Here is a 23383-nt window from a genome sequence, read left to right as displayed (position 1 = left end):
TTGTTAAGACAATGTTGAGGTTCCATGAAGGAACAGGTGGTGTTCTTGGTGGTATGATTCTCTTTAAGCCTTCCATAAACTCTTTAATGACTGGTATTCTAAATAGCGAAGTTGAATGAGTAATTTGTAGGTAAGCTGATATTGCGGTGAGATGTATCTTTATGGAAGAGAAAGCTAGATTTGATTTTTGCAAATGTAGTAAATATCCTACTATATCTTTTGGAGATGCGTGTAATGGCTGAATTTGATTATTATGGCAGTAATACACGAATCTTTTCCACTTGTTTGCGTAGCAGTGTCTAGTGGTAGGTTTCCTAGCTTGTTTTATGACCTCCATACATTCTTGTGTGAGGTGCAGGTGTCCGAATTCTAGGATTTCAGGAGCCAAATTGCTAGATTCAAAGATGCTGGATTTGGATGTCTGATCTGTTGTTTGTGTTGTGTTAACAGATCTGGTTTGTTGGGAAGTTTGACATGAGGTACTACTGACAGGTCTAGTAGTGTCGTGTACCAAGGTTGCCTTGCCCATGTTGGTGCTATTAGTATGAGTTTGAGTTTGTTTTGACTCAACCTGTTTACTACATATGGAAGGAGAGGGAGAGGGGGAAAAGCGTATGCAAAGATCCCTGACCAGTTCATCCATAGAGCATTGCCTTGGGATTGATCTTGTGGGTATCTGGATGCGAAGTTTTGGCATTTTGAGTTTTCCTTTGTTGCAAATAGATCTATTTGAGGTGTCCCCCAAATTTGAAAGTAATTGTTTAGTATTTGGGGGTGAATTTCCCATTTGTGGGTTTGTTGGTGATCTCGAGAGAGATTGTCTGCCAACTGGTTAGAATCCCTGGAATAAATTGTGCTATTAGGCGAATGTGGTTTTGAATCGCCCAATGCCATATTTTCTGTGTTAGGAGGCACAACTGTGTCGAGTGTGTCCCACCTTGTTTGTTTAGATAATACATTGTGGTCATGTTGTCTGTTTTGACAAGAATGTATTTTTGGGTTATTATGGGTTGAAATGCTTTCAGCACTAGAAATACTGCTAACATTTCCAAGTGATTTATGTGAAACTGTCTCTGATGTATGTCCCATTGTCCTTGGATGCTGTGTTGATTGAGGTGTGCTCCCCACCCTGTCATGGAAGCATCTGTTGTTATGACGTATTGTGGCACTGGGTCTTGGAAAGGCCGCCCTTGGTTTAAATTTGTACTGTTCCACCATAGAAGCGAGATGTATGTTTGGCGGTCTATCAACACCAGATCTAGAAGTTGACCCTGTACTTGTGACCATTGTGATGCTAGGCACTGTTGTAAGGGCCGCATGTGCAATCTTGTGTTTGGGACAATGGCTATGCATGAAGACATCATGCCTAGCAGTTTCATTACCATTCTGACTTGTATCTTTTGTGTTGGATACATGGCCTGTATTACTTTGTGAAATGTTTGAACCCGTTGTGGCAATCCCTTTTGCTGTGTTGATTGTCGCTCCTAAGTATTGCTGCGTTTGACACGGCATAAGGTGTGACTTCGCGTAGTTGATGGAGAAACCTAGCCTGTGAAGGGTTTGTATGACATATTTTGTGTGCTGTGAACACTGTTTTAGCGTGTTGGTTTTGATTAACCAGTCATCTAAGTACGGGAACACATGTATTTGCTGCCTTCTGATATGTGCAGCTACTACTGCCAGGCATTTTGTAAAAACTCTTGGCGCAGTTGTTATTCCGAATGGCAACACTTTGAATTGGTAATGTATTCCTTGGAATACGAACCTTAGGTATTTCCTGTGTGAAGGATGTATTGGTATATGGAAATACGCATCTTTTAGATCTAATGTTGTCATGTAGTCTTGGTGTTTGAGCAGTGGGATTACGTCTTGTAACTTGACCATGTGAAAGTGGTCTGATTTTATGTAGGTATTTAGGGGGTGATTTTAACCTCGGCGGACGGCGGAGGCCGTCCGCCAAGGTACCGCGGTCAAAAGACCGCGGCGGCCATTCAAACATTTCCTCTGGGCCGGCGGGCGCTCTCCAAAAGAGAGCCCGCCGGCCCAGAGGAAATGCCCCTGCAACGAGGACGCCGGCTCAGAATTGAGCCGGCGTAGTTGCAGGGGTGCGACGGGTGCAGTTTGCACCCGTCGTGTATTTCAGTGTCTGCATTGCAGACACTGAAATACACAGTGGGGCCCTCTTACAGGGGCCCCTGCAGTGCCCATGGCATTGGCATGGGCACTGCAGGGGCCCCCAGGGGCCCCGCGGCACCCCCTACCGCCATCCTGTTCCTGGCGGGAGACCCGCCAGGAACAGGATGGCGGTCGGGGGTGTCAGAATCCCCATGGCGGCGGAGCGTGCTCCGCCGCCCTGGAGGATTCCACCGAGCAGCGGGAAGTCGGCGGGAGACCGCCGACTTTCCGCTTCTGACCGCGGCTGAACCGGCGCGGTCAGAATGCTCGTGGGAGCACCGCCAGCCTGTTGGCGGTGCTCCCGTGGTCGGTGGCCCTGGTGGCCACCGGCCGCCAGGGTCAGAATGACCCCCTTAGTGTTCTGAGATCTAGTATGGGTCTCAGAGTTTTGTCCTTTTTGGGTATTAGAAAGTACAGTGAGTAAACTCCTGTGTTTTTTTGTTGAATTGGTACTAATTCTATTGCGTCCTTTTGTAGCAATGCTTGAACTTCTAGTCCTAGAAGATCTATATGTTGTTTTGACATATTGTGTGTTTTCGGTGGGACGTTTGGAGGGAATTGGCGAAATTCTATGCAATAACCATGCTGGATAATTGCTAAGACCCAAGTGTCTGTTGTTATTTCCTCCCAAAGTTTGTAAAATTGGCTTAGTCTTCCCCCCACAGGTGTTATGTGATGGGGGTGTGTGACTTGTGAGTCACTGCTTATTTTGAGGGGTTTTGGGGCCTTGAAATTTTCCTCGATTTTTCGGGAATTGGCCCCCTCTAAATTGCCCCCGAAAACCTCCCCTCTGATATTGACCCTGGTAGGTAGGCCTTGTTTGTGAGGTTGTAGTTTCTGTGGGTTGACCTCGAAACCCTCCCCAAAAAGGTGTTTTCCGAAATGTGCCTCTGCTCTGCGGGGAGTAGAGTGCGCCCATGGCTTTGGTTGTATCGGTGTCCTTTTTGAGTTTTTCAATGGCAGTGTCTACCTCCGGCCCAAACAATTGCTGTTCATTAAACGGAATATTGAGCACAGCCTGCTGGATTTCCGGTTTGAACCCAGAAGTGCGCAGCCATGCGTGCCTTCGTATTGTGACTGCAGTGTTTATTGTCCTTGCAGCTGTATCTGCTGCATCCATGGAAGACCGTATCTGATTATTTGAGATACTTTGTCCCTCTTCCACCACCTGTTGCGCTCTTTTTTGGAACTCCTTGGGTAAGTGTTCGATGAAATGTTGCATTTCATCCCAATGAGCCCTGTCGTATCTTGCCAAAAGTGCTTGTGAATTGGCAATACGCCACTGATTTGCTGCTTGTGCTGCAACCCTTTTTCCCGCAGCATCAAATTTGCGGCTCTCCTTGTCTGGAGGTGGTGCGTCGCCTGAGGTATGAGAGTTGGCTCTCTTACGAGCTGCCCCCACAACTACTGAGTCTGGTGTTAGTTGTGTTGTAATATATATTGGATCTGTGGGCGGTGGCTTATATTTTTTCTCCACCCCTGGAGTTATGGCTCTGCCTTTAACTGGATCCTGAAATATTTGTTTTGAATGTCTTAGCATTCCTGGGAGCATGGGAAGGCTTTGGTACTGGCTATGGGTGGAGGATAGGGTGTTAAAAAGAAAGTCATCCTCAATTGGTTCCGAATGTAAGGAGACATTGTGAAACTCGGCTGCCCTTGCGACCACCTGTGTATAGGATGTACTGTCCTCAGGTGGTGACGGTTTTGTAGGATAAGAGTCTGGGCTATTGTCAGACACTGGAGCATCGTAGAGGTCCCATGCATCGGGATCATCCTGACTCATTGTGGTATGAGCTGGTGAGTGCATTAGTGGTGGAGTTGTCGCTGGTGATGCATGTGTTGATGGTGGTGGAGAAGGTGGTGGGGTTGTTTTCCTTGCCACCTTTGCCTGTGGTTGCTTGTCCCCTTGTTGAAAGGCAAGTTTCCTTTTAATCTTGATTGGGGGAAGAGTGGTTATCTTCCCTGTGTCTTCATGAATATGAAGCCTTCTCTGCGTGTAGTCAGGCTCTACAGATTGAAGCTCCTCTCCAAATCTATGTAATTGGGTGGTTAACCCTTGTTTCTCTGTATAGGAACTAGTTTTCTGCTCCGAAGCTGGGTGTTTGGGGACCGAAACCTTTTCGGAAGTCTTTTTCGGCTCCGAAGAAATTTTCTTTGGTTTTGGCGCGGTGTCTCGGTGCCGAATCTCTTCGGTGCCGCTGTCTCTGTGCCGAAGTTTCTCGGAGCCGCTGTCTCGGCTCCGAGGTTGCTGTGTGGCGGTATCACGACCGGAGTCGGATGACTTCGACACCAGCATGCCCTTTTTTGGTGCCTTGGGTCGGTCACCTAGTTTTTGGGTTAAGCCATGGCCTGTTGGCGGTGGCGTCCCCTGGGCTTTTGTGGACTTTTCGTGAGTCCTTATTTTCGACGTCTTACTCACGGTTGTTGTTTCTTCGGCGTCGAGTTCTTCTGAATCCGACTCGTGGATGGAGAAAGCTTCTTCTTCCTCCTCGAACCGTTGTTGACCTGTCGGCGTGGATGCCATTTGTAATCTCCTGGCTCTTCTGTCTCTCAGCGTCTTCCTCGACCGAAACGCTCGACAGGCTTCACACGTATCCTCTTTGTGTTCGGGGGACAAGCACAAGTTACAGACCAGATGCTGATCCGTATACGGATATTTGTTATGGCATTTTGGACAGAAGCGGAACGGGGTCCGTTCCATCAGTCTTGAAGTGGCACGCGGTCGGGCCGACCAGGCCCCGACGGGGGGATCGAAATTACCCGGAAGGGCCACCGGAGCTCTTAAAAATTCGGTGTTGATTTGTTCTAACTAACCCAATACCGAACGCAACAATACCGACGTTTTTTTCCGAGATTCTAACTAACTTTCCGACCCGAAACACGGAGCGAAAAGGAACACGTCCGAACCCGATGGCGGAAAAAAAACAATCTAAGATGGAGTCGACGCCCATGCGCAATGGAATCGAAATGGGAGGAGTCCCTCGGTCTCGTGACTCGAAGAGACTTCTTCGAAGAAAAACAACTTGTAACACTCCGTGCCCAACACCAGACGGCGGACTGTGCACAGCATGTGTATCTGCAGCTACACATGCCATCGAACATATATATATATATATATATATATATATATATATATATATATATCCAGAACAGCTCAGACAAATGGAAGCCTCTGGGAAACAGTCCAGTGTGACCGATACAGAGATTGCAAACCCCAAAGATGTGAGGAGGTTCGCTGTCATCTGGAGATAGACTACGACTGACTGTGGTGAACTTGCTTTCAGCAGCCATTTGTCGAGGTACTGGAAGAATAGTATTCACAGCCTCAAAAATGTGCTGTGACAACCATCATCACTTTTGTGAACACCCAAAGGGTACTGCTGAGACTGAAGGGGAGAACTGGGCCAACTACACTTGGTGCACCTTAAACCGCATGGGGATGTGCAAATAGGTATCCTGCAAATTCAGTCGCCTGAATGCAGAGCATAGAACCTGAGTAACAGTGAGCATGTTGAGGTTGTCCTTCTAGAGAAAGATGTTGAGAGGACAGAGAACTAAAGTAGGACAACGGCCTCTACCCTTCTTCGGCAGCAGGTGTCACACCCACTATAAGAACTCTCCATGATATAGGCAAAAGGCAGAAAGAAAATTAGTTACTTACCTGTAACTGTGGTTCTCCAGTATTGGTATCTTTCATAGATTCACATGCTTAAATCATCCCCATCGTCGAGGTGGGAGGCTCACGGTAATCTTAAATACACACAGCAGTAAACTTTAGACACTAGGTCCCAATGGCCCACCTAGGTTCTTTTATAGCCTATCCATGTCCTTTTGCAAAAAAGACCCAAAGTTGAGCCACAGCCAATGAGGTGTCCACACCCTCTAGAACACTCCCAACAGAGGCTCAGATTTTCTAGAAGAAGTGTGAAGTTAAGAGTTTATGTAGAAGGGGAGCCTCTGCGGGGAGGAGGGTGGGTCACATGTGAATCTATGAAAAATACCAATACTGGAGAACCACAGTTACAGTTAAATTTTCTTCTCCAGTATTGGATCTTTCACAGATTCACATGCATGAATTAGAGTAGCGAGCAGTAACATTGATTAAGTACGCATGTAGCTGTACCCTTAAAAGCAGAACAAGCATCAGAATAACAATAGTAATAAGAGTAACAGTACCTCCAGATAGTGTTCAATGGCAACGTAATAATGTTCTCCTGAAAATAACAATCAGGCATAATAAGCATAGATCCCCGGATTACAACAAGTATCTAGCTTGCTACGATAACCGACAATTACAATAATCATTAAAAATAGAAAAAAGTTTAAACTTGACTAGAATAAGAAACCGTTGCTCACCTACCCTGGTTGCGGAGGTGGGCTGATCCAAGATCCTTAACTAAATAAATGTCTCAACACTGCTTGCTCCACCGCTGTGTCCATGTTATTCGTCTCCTCAAGACAGTAGTGTTTCGTGAACGTATGCTGGCTGGACCATGTGGCCACTCTACAAATCTGCTGCAGGGGCACCCCTGCAAAGAGTGCAGCTGATGTGGCTACCATCCTTGTCAAATGGGCTCTTACCCTGCTGTGGAGCAGCTTACCAGCTTGAATATGACAGAATTGGATCAGCAGGCCAATCCAACTGGCTATGGTCTGCTTGGATACTGGAAGGCCCTTCCTTGCGTCTCCAAAGACCACAAACAACTGGTCTGATTTGCGCATGCTCTGAGTCTTCTGCAGGTAAAACTTCAAACACCTTTTAATATCCAACTAATGCAATGCCCTTTCTGCCACTGTCTGCGGATTAGGAAAAAAGGTTTTCAAGATAACCGGTTCATTCAAATGGAAAGTTGAGGGCACCTTCGGAATATACTTAGGATTAGTTCTCAGAATTACGCAGGTAGTGGTGAACTGAAGAAAAGGCTCTCTTATGGTGAATGCCTGTATGTCACTCACTCTCTTAGCCAAAGTAAGAGCCAGCAATAACGCCGTTTTCCATGAAATGAACTTTAGTTCCGCTCTGTGGATCGGCTCAAAAGGGGGCTTCATGAGCTGCCCCATGACCACATTTAGGGACCACAACGGTGAGGGCTTCCGCACCAGTGGAAAAGTACGAAACAGGCCTCTCAGGAATTGCTTCACAATCCTGGTGGAATATAAGGCGATCGCATTCTGAGACCTGCGGTATCTCGAAATTACTGCCACGTGCACACGGATGGAGGAATATGAGAGTCCAGACTTTGCTAGGTGCAACAAAAACGGTAGCATCTGTTCTGGAAGAGAGGAGATAGGCTGGATCCCTTCAGCTGCGCACCACACACAAAAACACTTCCATTTCAACCTGTAGGTCCTATTGGTAGTATCCGCCCTAGCTCTGGCTAGAATCTCCCTACATTCCGAAGAGTTGTTTACTGTGGTGTACTCATGGAACTCAGGAACCAGGCCGATAAGTGGAGAGATGACGGATCCGGATGTCTGACTTGGCCCGGTGCATTGTCAACAGGGATGGCTTTCGTCTGAGTAGCACATGTGGCTGTTCCGAGAGCATGAGGAGCTCAGTGAACCACACCTGTCTGGGCCACCTCAGTGCTATTAATAGGAGGCGACAATCCTCCGCCTTCATCTTGCTGATGACTCTCGGTATCAGTGGGATCGGAGGAAAAGCGTAGGCATAAACGCCAGACCATCTCATCGAAAAAGCACTCCCCCACGATCCTATCTGGGGAAGCCAGCTTGCATAGTAAGGGCATTTCTTGTTCTCGAGCGTGGCAAACAGATCGATGTTTGGTCTGCCCCATAATTGGAAGAGTTGGTCGAGCACCTCCTGGTCCAGTTCCCACTCGTGGTAGGGGATAATTGTCCTGCTCAGGGTATCTGCCAGCACCTTGGTCTGTCCTGGCACGTGCTCCGCCTTTAGAGAAATGTTGTGCGCTATGGCCCATTTCCAGATGCTCTGAGCCTGCTGCGAGAGCTGTAGAGACCTTGTGCCACCCTGCTTGTTTAGGTAAAACATGCTTGTAGTATTGTCCGTCCTGATTAAGACATTGGAGCCCTGAAGCCTTGGTAAGAAAGCCTTTGGAGCGAAATCTATTGCCTTGAGCTCCAGCTGATTTATGTGGAGTTGACTGTCCTTTGGAGTCCAGGATCCGCCGATCTGAAGATCTTGAAGGTGGGCACCCCAACCTTCGAGGGAAGCATTCGTCGTCACTATATATCGGGGCAGCTGATGAAAAAACGTGAGACCGCTGGACAAATTTGCCATTGTCGCCCACCAAGCCATGGCTGTTCGCATTTCCGATGTGATGAGAATTTTGTCCTCGATAGAGCCCTGTACTTGACACCATTGAGCGTCCAATTGCTCTTGTAGGGGCCGTATATACAGTCTGCAGTCTGGAACCAGCGGAATGCATGACTAGATCATTCCCAGCAATGACTTGTAGGTGCGAACTGAAATGCACTTTCTTGCCGATAGCTTGCGGGCTAACGTGTTCAGCTTTAGTTTCCTTTCCTGAGACTGGTACGCGTTGCTGCGGTCAGTGTCTAGTACCGCTCCTAAGAAGTTCAATGTCTGTGTGGGGCGAAGATGTGACTTCCGGTAATTGACGGTAAGCCCTAGGTGGCTGAACAACTGGAGGCAGAGAGAGATGTGACGCACCACCTGATCCTTTGAGGGTGCTTTGATGAGCCAGTCGTCGAGATAGGGAAACTCCTGCATGCCCGACTGGCGAGGTGAGCTGCCACTGGAGCCAGCATCTTTGTAAAAATTCTGGGGGGCCGATTTCAAACCGAAAGGGAGGACCTGAAACTGTAGATGCATACCAGCCACCTTGAACCTGAGGAATTGTCGATTACTGCGGTACATTGGAACATGAAAATATGCATCCTGGAGGTCTAGGGATGCCATATGATCTCCGGTACTCAGGAGGCGCAAGATGTCCTGCAGTGTTACCATCCTGAACGATTGTTTCTTCAGAAACTTGTTTAGTGACCTTAAGTCCAGAATGGGGCACCAGTCTACTGAAGGTTTCTTTACCAGAAAGAAGCGTGAATAGAACCCCTTGTTCCTGTGAGGAGCAGGGACCAGCTCTATTGCGCCCTTGCGTAGCATCACCTGTACTTCCTTGAGGAGTTGGGTCAACCATGGAGGTGGAGGGCCCGACGGAGTGACATCTGGTGGTTTCTGTATGAACTCCAGAGTATGCCCTCTGGCCACCATATCCAACACCCATCTGTCTCATTTTATGGCATTTCAACGAAGGAAGTGAGAAGTGATGCGTCCCCCGATCTTAGAGTCCCTGGTAGCGTAGGAAGCTGGTATGGCTAGCTGGTCATTGTTTTCTTCCGGTATCTCTTCCCCGTGGCGCCGGCCTTCCCTTCGCTGGGTGCCTATATGCAGCGGTAGGTGGCAATCGATAATGCTGCTGATGCTGGCTGTATTGCTGCCTGGGTCCTGTCGAAGAGGACTGATACTGGGGTCTGTACTGTTGGAAGCCGCCTCAAAAGGAATAACTTCCTCTACCCCTTGCCCCTCGAAAGGGCTGCTGCCGGTACTGCAAGGTACCATGCGATCTCGCCATATCAGTATCCGTTTTGATGGACTGTAGCATGTCGTCCACATGCTTCCCAAACAGACTTTCCCCATCATATGCCATTTCCAGAATACGGCTCTGGCCCTCCGGACGGAAGGATGTAGACTTGAGCCACCCCTGCCTACGTAAGACCGCTGCTCCTGCAAGCTGTCGGGATCCTGTTAAGGAAATGCCTATTGCGCAGTCAATGATCTTCGCCACGATCTGCTCACCCTCCTGCAGCACCTTCTTAGCTTCCACCTTGACATCCTCAGGCAAGAGATCTATATAAGCGGACATGTCCTCCCACATCTGGCGATCATACCTCCCTAGTATGGCCAAGGAGTTAGCCGCCTTCACCGTGATCGCCGCCACCAAGGAAAACCTCTTACCAATATTTTCCAATCTCCTCCCATCCTTGTCTGGATGCGCTGTGATAGGTGGCGAAGGGTTTTTAGATCCACGCTGCGCTGCCTGGGATATTACCGAATCCGGCTTCGGTTGTGATATTAAGCAGGCTGGAGTGTTATCAGGGGCATTGTACTTTTTTTCCAGCTTTGGCATTTGTGAAGGCACTGTCGCTGGATTTTTCATTGCCTTCAACCCCTCCTGCCATAGGAAATCCACTATCAGGATCGCTCTTACTGATCTCCTTGATGGCTCTTTGAAGTCATATAAGAAACAATCTGTTTCCTGAGAAATAATAGGCAAGTCGAATCTCTTGGCCGCCCTTTCCATTAAATTGTGAAAACCCCGAATGTCCTCAGGGGGTGAATCAACTGGACCTGCCGGCGGCGGTGACGGTGTGGGAATGAGGTAGTCATCCCACTCACTAGGAGCTGCCTCCATTATTTCCCCTTCTTCCCTCTCGTCATGCTTTGATTGGGGAACCAATGGGACACTTCTGTGTGGTGTTCCCGGGAGACTGGTCATAGGGGTTTGCATAGGTGTCCTCTGGATGGAGTTACAGGCGTCGACGGGAAAACGCCGATAGTGGTCCTTTAGCATACCCTGGAGATCCGGCACCAATGACCTAGGCATGGGGAAAGAAGATTCTTGTTCCCCCGTTGGGTATGAAGAGTCACATTGATATGTGCCTGAGGAATAAAAGAGCTGCTCCTGCCGTTCCTCCTCCTCATCCAAGTCCTGGCACTTTACATGCAGCTGAGATGGACTACTGGCTGCACCAAACACTCCGTCATCCTAGGAATAAATGTCCTCATCATCATCCAGGAGATGCTGCGGGGGATATGGCAAGTCCTTGTTTGGAGAAGTATGCCTTGGAAGAATTGGTGATGTTTTTTCTCCCGTGGTGATAAACGAAAGAGGGAGGAACCTTGCCGAATTGTGCTGCACTCCGAAATCCCCAGAGGAGGGCATCATGGCCGACGACTGAGCCAGCGAAATTTCCATCACTGCCATCGACAGTTCAGTTTTCGGCGACGGTCCCCTCGTTGACGGTTCTCTCGTCGACGGTTCTCTCATCGACGACTCATGCGTCGCTGACGGGTCTCTCGCAGACGGTTCTCTCGACGATGGTTGTCTCGCCGTTAGCACAAGTGTGCTCGTCGACGGCGCCCTCCTGATCCTCGTGGACAGGTGCTTCGTCGACGGTAGTGTCGTCGTCGACGGATAGACTATTGCTGCTTCCGCCGTCGACGATGTCTTAGTCGACTATGCCTTCTTGAAGATTTTAGCGGTGATAATCGTCGTCGATGAAAGCGGCGATGATGTTACTATCATCGGAGACAGCACCGTAGTAAACGTCAACGTCATTGTCGTTGTGACCGTCAACACCGTCGTCGACGGGCGTTTCTTGGAAGCATCAGAGGAAGGTCTTACCGGATCCCTCATCGGCGACAGAGAGGCACTTCTTATGGGTGCCTTTTTCCCACAGGCATCGTAGGCTCTGAGCGAACCTTTTTGAAGAGTTTTGCCTGGGTCTCTGATCCGGAGGTAGCAGATTCTTGGCACCCCTGCTGCTCCATAGATGTATGCATTCCGTTTTTAACCACTTTCTTTGGTGGTTCCTCTGGTAGTCTTCCTTTCTCCCCAGGTCTTTTGAGGGAGCGAGATGATGTTTCACTCTCATCTGAAGATGGGTTTTCCATGGCTTTCTGTCTCTGCAGCCACAATAGAAGCCTACCCTCACGGTCCTTTAGGGTTTTTCTGACTAAAGGTGCGACAGATTTTATAGTCTCTCACCTTGTGGTCAGGATGCAGGCAGTAGATACACTTTTTGTGGGGGTCATCAACATGAAGTCTCTTCTTCCCACAACTGCCGCAATCTCTAAACAGACCCCTCTTAGTCTGCTGAGACATATTGAGATTGTAAAGGTGAAATTTTCTGAGAGAAAATATCCTGTCAGAAAGGTATACTGAGCAGAGCTCAGGGAAACTCCCTTCACACAACATGCAGTAAAAAATCTGAGGGAAAGAGCCTCTGTTGGGAGTGTTTTAGAGGGTTGATTCGCTGTGGCTCAACTTTGGGTCTTTTTTGCAAAAGGACAGGGATAGGCTATAAAAGTACGTGGGTGGGCCATTGGGGCCTAGGGCCATATGTACGAACACATTTTCCCATTGACACAGAATGGGAAAAACCCTTTGCTACATCTGGCCCTAGTGTCTAAAGTTTACTGCTATGTGTATTTAAGGTTACCGTGAGGCTCCCACCTCGACAACGGGGATGATTCAAGCATGTGAGTCTATGAAAGATCCAATAATGGAGAACTCACCAAACACACTCTCCACTATACATGTGCAGAAGACAGAAACTAGAAGGTGAAATCATAAATTGGATATTCAGGATAAAGGCATGGAGAAGGCGCACTGTTCAGGAAGAATATCCCAAAATGTAGTAACATGGTGTATTAGAGACATGAGGTATGCATATACTCTGGTTGTAGGAGTGCATCTTAAACTTCTCATACGTATGTACTGCTAGAAAAGGGTCTCTCTTGGCCTAGAACCTTCCACTTGGCTCGTACGAGATCTTGGACTCTGTTGTTATTTTGTGAGACCGAGGCTATGTAAGGAGCTCCTATTTGGCTGCATCCTAGGTGGCAATCAGCATTTCTCCAGTGAAGCTGTTGCTGGCCTCTCCAATCCAGTCAACATTAAATTTACCTGATTACTAGAACTTGATCCACTTGAGCACCAAGACTTCCAGTTTTCAGTCACAGCAGTTCCAGATGACAGGATCTTCAGAGACGCTTTCAATCGCCCTAGAAAGAAAAGGAAAAAAAGAAGATTGGGCATCATTTCCACAAACAGATGAGTACAACATAGCATGTGTGCATGGCTAACTACTATGTAACAAATCACTGACTATGGTAACGATAAGGCCCGAATAAACCACGTAAGCAATATTCTATGATAAAAGTGAGTGTTCAAACTTCCCAAGGCTCATTTAACAGAGAAGGAGGAAGCCAAACTTGAATTTCTAGAATCCAGACATGAGCATTTGGTTATTGGTTAATTACATGTTTCAAGCTGAAAAATAGAAACACATTAAGGTGTGCCGAATAAATACAGAGTTGATGAGAAAACACAGATGGTTTATATTGCAGTAGGTAAGCAGGGAAGAATCCATTTAACCAGTGTGAAGAAACACGCCAGGGCACCTGTGTGCAGTAATACGGCGGTCCAAAGACATCCTGAAATGTCTGAACACAACCAATCCTGACTTCGCTGGGTAATCTTGTGGGAACGAGATGTGAATGCCAAAAAGTGGTCCCCAACTCGACTCGATCCCTGCAATCATCTGAGAAATAAATATGACTCCATGAGACAACAGCACCCAGGGGTAAGGGGAAGTTAAGAAAATAGCAAAAAATGGAATCCGTGAGGACTCTTTAAGATGATTGCCTAAATTCTCGGTACTGCAGATTCCGCAGTGTATCATCGTTCATCTACAGGAATAGAATATGTTTTGTTTAGGACCTTCTGTTCTGAAGTATAAACATAATAACACAATTTAACATAAAATGGTACAGGTATGTTCTCACTTAATACTTCCCACTAGAATCTAGCAGCTGGAAGCCCCGGAGAGTGCAGTGTTAATCCTATGGGAATGAAAACATACAGGACATAGGTTAATAAGTACTCAGATGGTCACTACTTCTACTATGACTTTACTACCACACCCAAAGCAACCTAAAAATAAATGGGTTCTGAGTTAGACCAGAATTGCAATTAAATAATTACTTCAATGTCTCGCAAAAACAAATATATGAGTAGAGATTTGAATAATGTCCCATGAAGCACCAGGAACGCCTTAGAAATACTAATCTTTAGATTCTAATCACTGGTTCATAGTGGAAAAACACCAACTAACAGTCTTGTGCTTCCTTTGCAGGGTAAACAATCATACTCCAGAATAATTCATGAAGTCACGCACTAGACAGTACATTTATATTAAACAATGTATGGTAATTATGCACCTTGCCAACTTATAAGAACAATCATTTGTTGGTAACCCCTCTTGTACCATTTGTGTTTCTATTGGTACCAGATGAGATATGGAAAACCTAAAAAAAAAGCAGGGAGGAAGCACCAGCAGTCAATCACAAGAGGCAGGGATCACCAAAATAGAGGAGCTTCACAGAGAAAGGAGAGTTGTCGGTGGAAAACAGCAGGCACAAGAGACTCTTGGGTGTATCTTTTATACTGCTGTACCCGAGAATCTCAATCATGACTAGTGCCGACTTCCTGGAGGAGATCCAAAACAGGGAGAAGTGAAAACACTAGATCGTGCCCTCCTCCTCGGCTGCCTCCTTCCCCTCACTTCCTGTGTCCCTTGCGCTGAGCAGGGACACACAGCAACACTCGTGACACAACTTCGTCTTCTCTCAAATCCCTGTGCAGCCCCATCCTGTGTCACCTTTTCCCTAAAAAGACATCTTGGGGCAAGTGTGACTTCTAACGCTCGCTCTGGAAGATGCAGTACGGCATTGGTGCCCAAGCCTTGTGCATTGCTTCCACTGGGCCACAGGATTACAAGTTGGTCAACCTTGTTGTTCATATATTTAATCTGTGCTTGAGAGACTGTCAAGCCCACATACTTAATCCAGCCTGAACAAAGGACACAAATATGGTGCTCACTTCCATTCTAGAAACTATAACTTCTTTGCAACAGGCGGCTCAGGCAGGACTCTCAAGAGGCAAGTAGGAATTCGGGAAAGAGGTTAACTAGAAACCTTGGGCCCTGCCCCCACCAGTAAAAGGGTCTGGGAGATTGTCCACTGTCGCCACCTCCCCGCTCTAATGGACAGAGGCCTCCCCTTCAGCAAACCAATCCAACACCTATTCAGGTCATATAATCACTCTAAGCGTAGGCCTCTTTTGTTATGGTTAGCCTCTGCTTTTTGCCTGGTATATGATATAGTCTCAAAGTTGTTAGGGCCTAGGTCCACTCCTAACCAGGTTCCCTGGACCAGATCTCTTTCCCAAAACTGGCCCCTAGTGTCTAAAGTTTACTGCTATGTGTATTTAAGGTTACCGTGAGGCTCCCACCTCGACAACGGGGATGATTCAAGCATGTGAGTCTATGAAAGATCCAATAATGGAGAACTCACCAAACACACTCTCCACTATACATGTGCAGAAGACAGAAACTAGAAGGTGAAATCATAAATTGGATATTCAGGATAAAGGCATGGAGAAGGCGCACTGTTCAGGAAGAATATCCCAAAATGTAGTAACATGGTGTATTAGAGACATGAGGTATGTATATACTCTGGTTGTAGGAGTGCATCTTAAACTTCTCATACGTATGTACTGCTAGAAAAGGGTCTCTCTTGGCCTAGAACCTTCCACTTGGCTCGTACGAGATCTTGGACTCTGTTGTTATTTTGTGAGACCGAGGCTATGTAAGGAGCTCCTATTTGGCTGCATCCTAGGTGGCAATCAGCATTTCTCCAGTGAAGCTGTTGCTGGCCTCTCCAATCCAGTCAACATTAAATTTACCTGATTACTAGAACTTGATCCACTTGAGCACCAAGACTTCCAGTTTTCAGTCACAGCAGTTCCATATGACAGGATCTTCAGAGACGCTTTCAATCGCCCTAGAAAGAAAAGGAAAAAAAGAAGATTGGGCATCATTTCCACAAACAGATGAGTACAACATAGCATGTGTGCATGGCTAACTACTTTGTAACAAATCACTGACTATGGTAACGATTAGGCCTGAATAAACCAAGTAAGCAATATTCTATGATAAGAGTGAATGTTCAAACTTCCCAAGGCTCATTTAACACAGAAGGAGGAAGCCAAACTTGAATTTCTAGAATCCAGACATGAGCATTTGGTTATTGGTTAATTACATGTTTCAAGCTGAAAAATAGAAACACGTTAAGGTGTGCCGAATAAATACAGAGTTGATGAGAAAACACAGATGGTTTATATTGCAGTAGGTAAGCAGGGAAGAATCCATTTAACCAGTGTGAAGAAACACGCCAGGGCACCTGTGTGCAGTAATACGGCGGTCCAAAGACATCCTGAAATGTCTGAACACAACCAATCCTGACTTCGCTGGGTAATCTTGTGGGAACGAGATGTGAATGCCAAAAAGTGGTCCCCAACTCGACTCGATCCCTGCAATCATCTGAGAAATAAATATGACTCCATGAGACAACAGCACCCAGGGGTAAGGGGAAGTTAAGAAAATAGCAAAAAATGGAATCCGTGAGGACTCTTTAAGATGATTGCCTAAATTCTCGGTACTGCAGATTCCGCAGTGTATCATCGTTCATCTACAGGAATAGAATATGTTTTGTTTAGGACCTTCTGTTCTGAAGTATAAACATAATAACACAATTTAACATAAAATGGTACAGGTATGTTCTCACTTAATACTTCCCACTAGAATCTAGCAGCTGGAAGCCCCGGAGAGTGCAGTGTTAATCCTATGGGAATGAAAACATACAGGACATAGGTTAATAAGTACTCAGATGGTCACTACTTCTACTATGACTTTACTACCACACCCAAAGCAACCTAAAAATAAATGGGTTCTGAGTTAGACCAGAATTGCAATTAAATAATTACTTAAATGTCTCGCAAAAACAAATATATGAGTAGGGATTTGAATAATGTCCCATGAAGCACCAGGAACGCCTTAGAATGAAAATGTCACTTACCCAGTGTACATCTGTTCGTGGCATCAGTCGCAGTAGATTCGCATGTTCTGCAATAGCTCGCCATCTGGTGTTGGGCCGGAGTGTTACAAGTTGTTTTTCTTCGAAGAAGTCTTTCGAGTCACGGGACCGAGTGACTCCTCCTTTTGTCTCCATTGCGCATGGGCGTCGACTCCATCTTCGATTGTTTTTCCCCGCAGAGGGTGAGGTAGGAGTTGAATTGTAGTAATAGTGCCCATGCAATGGAGTGACTAAGTATGCACCTATTTAAGGTTGAGATGATACATATATAAATAATTGAAGGTAACTTCCAAACTGCTACAGGCTCCCGGGGAGGCGGGTGGGCACATGCGAATCTACTGCGACTGATGCCACGAACAGATGTACACTGGGTAAGTGACATTTTCAGTTCGATGGCATCTGTCGCTGTAGATACGCATGTTCTGCAATAGACTAGTAAGCAGTTATTTCCCCAAAAGCGGTGGATCAGCCTGTAGGAGTGGAAGTAGTCTGAAATAATGTCCTTAATACAGCTTGACCTACTGTGGCTTGTTGTGCGGATAACACGTCTACACAGTAGTGCTTGGTGAATGTGTGAGGCGTAGACCATGTGGCTGCCTTACATATTTCTTGCATTGGGATGTTTCCTAGAAAGGCCATGGTAGCACCTTTCTTTCTGGTTGAGTGTGCCCTTGGTGTAATGGGCAGCTGTCGTTTAGCTTTAAGGTAGCAGATTTGGATGCATTTAACTATCCATCTGGCTATACCTTGTTTTGAAATTGGGTTTCCTGCGTGAGGTTTTTGAAATGCAATAAAGAGTTGTTTAGTCTTTCTGATGTTTTTTGTTCTGTCAATGTAATACATTAATGCTCTTTTGACATCTAATGTATGTAGTGCCCTTTCAGCTACGGTATCTGGCTGTGGAAAGAACACTGGAAGTTCCACTGTTTGATTTAGATGGAACGGTGAAATAACCTTTGGCAAAAATTTAGGATTGGTCCTTAGGACGACTTTATTTTTGTGTAGTTGTATAAAAGGTTCCTGTATAGTAAACGCCTGAATCTCGCTTACTCTTCTCAGGGAAGTAATGGCGATGAGAAATGCCACCTTCCAGGTTAGGAACTGTATGTCGCAGGAGTGCATGGGTTCAAAAGGTGGACCCATAAGTCTAGTTAGGACAACATTTAGGTTCCATGAAGGAACAGGTGGTGTTCTTGGTGGTATAATTCTCCTAAGGCCCTCCATGAATGCTTTAATGACTGGTATTTTATATAGGGAAGTTGAATAGGTAGTTTGCAGGTATGCAGATATTGCTGCAAGGTGTATTTTAATGGAAGAGAAAGCCAGGTTAGATTTTTGTAAGTGAAGCAAGTAACCCACTACATGTTCTGGAGTTGTGTGTAATGGTTGTATTTGATTAATATGGCAGTAGCAAACAAACCTCTTCCATTTACTTGCATAGCAGTGCCTGGTGGATGGCCTTCTTGCTTGTTTTATGACTTCCATACATTCTTGGGTAAGTTGTAAGTGCCCGAATTCTAGGATTTCAGGAGCCAGATTGCTAGATTCAGCGATGCTGGATCTGGGTGTCTGATCTTTTGGTTGTGCTGTGTCAACAGATCTGGCCTGTTGGGCAATTTGATGCAGGGTACCACTGATAGGTCTAGCAGCGTTGTGTACCAGGGTTGCCTTGCCCAAGTTGGTGCTATCAATATGAGTTTGAGTTTGCTTTGACTGAGTTTGTTTACCAGGTAAGGAAGGAGAGGGAGAGGAGGAAAAGCGTAAGCAAATATCCCTGACCAGTTCATCCATAGGGCATTGCCTTGGGATTGTTTGTGTGGGTACCTGGATGCGAAGTTTTGGCATTTTGCGTTCTCCCTTGTCGCAAACAAGTCTATCTGAGGCGTTCCCCAGAGTTTGAAATAAGTGTTCAGAATTTGGGGGTGAATTTCCCATTCGTGGACCTGTTGGTGATCTCGAGAGAGATTGTCTGCGAGTTGATTTTGTATCCCTGGTATAAACTGTGCAATTAGGCGAATTTGGTTGTGAATTGCCCAATGCCAAATTTTTTGTGCTAGCAGGCTTAACTGCGTGGAGTGCGTCCCTCCCTGCTTGTTTAGATAATACATTGTTGTCATGTTGTCTGTTTTGACGAGAATGTATTTGTGAACTATTATTGGTTGGAAAGCTTTTAGTGCTTGAAAAACTGCTAGCAGTTCTAGGTGATTGATATGCAGTTTTGTTTGATGTACGTTTCATTGTCCTTGTATGCTGTGTTGATTGAGGTGTGCTCCCCACCCTGTCATGGAAGCATCTGTTGTTATTACGTATTGTGGCACTGGGTCTTGGAAAGGCCGCCCCTTGTTTAAATTTATGTTGTTCCACCATAGAAGCGAGAGGTAAGTTTGGCGGTCTATTAACACCAGATCTAGAAGGTGACCCTGTGCTTGAGACCACTGTGATGCTAGGCATTGTTGTAAGGGCCTCATGTGCAGTCTTGCGTTTGGGACAATGGCTATGCATGATGACATCATGCCTAGGAGTTGTAATACCATCTTTGCCTGTATCTTTTGTGTTGGATACATGCGTTGTATGATGGTGTTGAAATTTTGAATTCTTTGTGGACTTGGAGTGGCTACTCCCTTTGATGTGTCTATTATGGCTCCCAGGTATTGTTGTACCTTGCGTGGCAGAATTTTGGATTTTGTGAAATTGACGGTGAACCCGAGTTTGAAGAGGGTTTGTATGATCTGATTTGTGTGATTTGAGCACTGTATGAACGAATGGCCCTTGATTAGCCAGTCGTCCAAATATGGGAACACATGTATTTGCTGCCTTCTTATGTGTGCAGCGACTACCGCTAGACATTTGGTAAAGACTCTTGGTGCGGTTGTTAATCCGAAAGGCAGTACCTTGAATTGGTAATGTATTCCTTTGAATACGAACCTTAGGTATTTCCTGTGAGATGGGTGTATTGGTATATGGAAATAAGCATCCTTGAGGTCTAAAGTTGCCATGTAGTCGTGTAGTTTTAGCAATGGCAATACTTCTTGTAGTGTGACCATGTGGAAGTGGTCTGATTTGATGAAAGTGTTCACTACTCTGAGGTCTAGGATTGGTCTCAGCGTTTTGTCCTTCTTTGGTATCAGAAAGTACAGTGAGTAAACTCCTGTGTTTATTTGTGTGTTTGGCACTAATTCGATTGCATTCTTTTGCAATAGTGCCTGCACTTCTATCTCCAGGAGATTGGAATGGTGTGTTGTTAAATTTTGTGCTTTTGGTGGTATGTTTGGAGGGAATTGTAGAAATTCTATGCAATAACCATGTTGGATAATTGCTAGAACCCAAGTGTCTGTAGTGATTTCCTCCCATGCTTTGTAATAATGACCTATTCTTCCCCCCACTGGTGTTGTGTGGAGGGGGTGAGTGACATGTGAGTCATTGTTTAGTAGTAGGGGTTTTGGGGCTTTGAAATCTCCCTCTATTTCTAGGGAATTGCCCTCCTCTATATTGTCCCCGAAAACCTCCTCTATACTGTCCCTGGTAAGTGGACGGTGTTGCTTGTGAGGTGCTGGCTTGTGTGCTTTGACCCCGAAACCCCCCTCGAAAGGGCGTTTTACGGAATGTGCTGTAATTTCCTCTGCTCTGCGGGGAGTAGAGTGCGCCCATGGCTTTGGCAGTGTCCGTATCTTTTTTGAGTTTCTCAATCGCTGTGTCCACTTCTGGACCGAACAGTTCTTTTTCATTAAAAGGCATATTGAGAACTGCTTGTTGAATCTCTGGTTTAAATCCAGACGTTCGGAGCCATGCATGCCGTCTGATAGTTACAGATGTATTAATTGTCCGTGCAGCTGTATCTGCAGCGTCCATGGAGGAACGTATCTGGTTGTTGGAGATGGTCTGTCCCTCCTCAACCACTTGTTTCGCCCTATTTTGGAAGTCCTTGGGCAGATGTTCAATGAGATGTTGCATCTCGTCCCAGTGGGCTCTGTCATAGCGCGCAAGTAGTGCCTGGGAGTTCGCGATGCGCCACTGGTTTGCAGCTTGTGCTGCGACTCTTTTACCAGCTGCATCGAACTTGCGGCTTTCTTTATCTGGGGGTGGTGCATCTCCAGATGTGTGAGAGTTGGCCCTTTTCCTAGCTGCTCCTACAACAACAGAGTCTGGTGGCAGCTGTGTAGTGATGAAAACCGGGTCCGTAGGAGGCGGCTTATACTTCTTTTCCACCCGTGGTGTGATTGCCCTACTTTTGACCGGCTCCTTAAATATGTCTTTTGCGTGCCGTAGCATACCAGGGAGCATAGGCAGGCTTTGGTAGGAGCTGTGGGTGGAGGAGAGTGTGTTGAACAAGAAATCATCCTCGACCTGTTCTGAGTGGAGGCTTACGTTATGAAATTGTGCTGCTCTAGCCACCACCTGAGAGTACGCGGTGCTGTCTTCTGGTGGAGATGGCTTTGTAGGGTAGGCCTCCGGGCTGTTATCTGACACTGGGGCGTCGTATAGGTCCCATGCGTCCTGATCTTGGTCGCCCTGGCTCATGGTGGTGTGAGCTGGGGAGTGAGATGGAGTTTGTGCTGGTGAAACGTTAATCACGGGCGGAGGAGAGGGTGGTGGTGTAATTCTTTTAACCACTTTTGGTTGTGGTGCTTGTTCCGTCTGGAACTCCAACCTTCTCTTTCTCCTAATGGGGGGAAGGGTGCTTATTTTTCCTGTCCCCTGCTGAATGAAGATACGCTTTTGCGTATGGTCCACATCAGTTGCTTGTAGCTCTTCCTCAAACCTATGCTTTTGCATTTGGGAGGTTAGCGAGTGCTCTTCTGTATAAGAGCCTGAAGCTGGGTCGCTTGCAGTTTGTTTCGGCGTCGAAACTTTGTCTGCGTGTTTTTTCGGCTCCGAGGTGACTTTTTTCCTTTTCGGGGCCGAAACCTCTCGGCGTCGATCTGTTTCGGTGCCGCTGTCTCGGCGTCGAGCCGTGTCCACACCGGTATCTCGGTGTCGAGGCTTGTCTCCAGCACTTTCTCGGTCCCGAGAAGGCTGCGTGCCGGTGTCTCGACCGGAGTCGGACGATCTCGGCACTGTTTTGGCCTTTTTCGGTGCCGACGGTCGGTCACCGAATTTATGGGTCGAGCCATGGCCTGGTGGCAGTGGCGTCCCCTGGGCCTTGTAAATGTTTCTCTGTGTGTTTTTCGACGTCTTACTCACGGTTTGTGTATCGTCGAATCCTTCGGAGTCTGAGTCTTGGATCGAGAAGGTACCTTCCTCCTCCTGTTCCTCGAACTCCCGTCGGGCTGTCGGTGCGGACGCCATTTGAAGTCTTCTGGCTCGACGGTCTCGGAGTGTTTTTCGGGACCGGAACGCACGACAGGCCTCGCAGGTGTCTTCGCTGTGCTCAGGTGACAGGCACAGGTTGCAGACCAAGTGTTGGTCTGTGTAGGGGTATTTATTGTGGCATTTGGGGCAGAAACGGAACGGGGTCCGTTCCATCGGCGTTCCTCAGCACGCGGTCGGGCCGACCAGGCCCCGACGGAGGATCGAAAAACTACCCCGAAGGGCACCGGAGCTCTTCGATCTTCGATGCGGTGTTGAATCTAAGTACGCCGATCCCGAACGCAACAATACCGACGAAAATCTTCCGAAATTAACTATTTTGTCCGTTCCGAAACTCGGAGCGACAGGAACACGTCCGAACCCGATGGCGGAAAAAAAACAATCGAAGATGGAGTCGACGCCCATGCGCAATGGAGACAAAAGGAGGAGTCACTCGGTCCCGTGACTCGAAAGACTTCTTCGAAGAAAAACAACTTGTAACACTCCGGCCCAACACCAGATGGCGAGCTATTGCAGAACATGCGTATCTACAGCGACAGATGCCATCGAACATACTAATCTTTAGATTCTAATCACTGGTTCATAGTGGAAAAACACTAACTAACAGTCTTGTGCTTCCTTTGCAGGGTAAACAATCATACTCCAGAATAATTCATGAAGTCACGCACTAGACAGTACATTTATATTAAACAATGTATGGTAATTATGCACCTTGCCAACTTATAAGAACAATCATTTGTTGGTAACCCCTCTTGTACCATTTGTGTTTCTATTGGTACCAGATGAGATATGGAAAACCTAAAAAAAAAAGCAGGGAGGAAGCACCAGCAGTCAATCACAAAAGGCAGGGATCACCAAAATAGAGGAGCTTCACAGAGAAAGGAGAGTTGTCGGTGGAAAACAGCAGGCACAAGAGACTCTTGGGTGTAGCTTTTATACTGCTGTACCCGAGAATCTCAATCATGACTAGTGCCGACTTCCTAGAGGAGATCCAAAACAGGGAGAAGTGAAAACACTAGATCGTGCCCTCCTCCTCGGCTGCCTCCTTCCCCTCACTTCCTGTGTCCCTTGCGCTGAGCAGGGACACACAGCAGCACTCGTGACACAACTTCGTCTTCTCTCAAATCCCTGTGCAGCCCCATCCTGTGTCACCTTTTCCCTAAAAAGACATCTTGG

At 46.7% G+C, this 23383-nt stretch overlaps 1 long non-coding RNA gene across 14 annotated transcripts in view; it reads right to left on the bottom strand.

The window, feature by feature from the left end:
• The window catches only part of LOC138259234 (uncharacterized), a 189708-nt gene that overhangs the window by 5353 nt on the left and 160972 nt on the right, over positions 1-23383 (bottom strand). For 11 of the 14 annotated variants that reach the window (XR_011198687.1, XR_011198682.1, XR_011198683.1 and 8 more), the window contains 3 exons: positions 16592-16648; positions 15711-15808; positions 12870-12967 (listed from right to left, as the gene is read on the bottom strand). This is a non-coding gene — a long non-coding RNA (uncharacterized lncRNA). The remainder of the gene's footprint in view (positions 1-12869; positions 12968-15710; positions 15809-16591; positions 16649-23383) is intronic. The other 3 variants (XR_011198680.1, XR_011198679.1, XR_011198681.1) reach the window with 2 other exon arrangements.

The sequence above is a fragment of the Pleurodeles waltl genome, chromosome 9, assembly GCF_031143425.1.
Source record: "Pleurodeles waltl isolate 20211129_DDA chromosome 9, aPleWal1.hap1.20221129, whole genome shotgun sequence".
Classification (NCBI taxonomy): domain Eukaryota; kingdom Metazoa; phylum Chordata; class Amphibia; order Caudata; family Salamandridae; genus Pleurodeles; species Pleurodeles waltl.
This window is presented reverse-complemented; position numbering and strand designations above follow the sequence as displayed.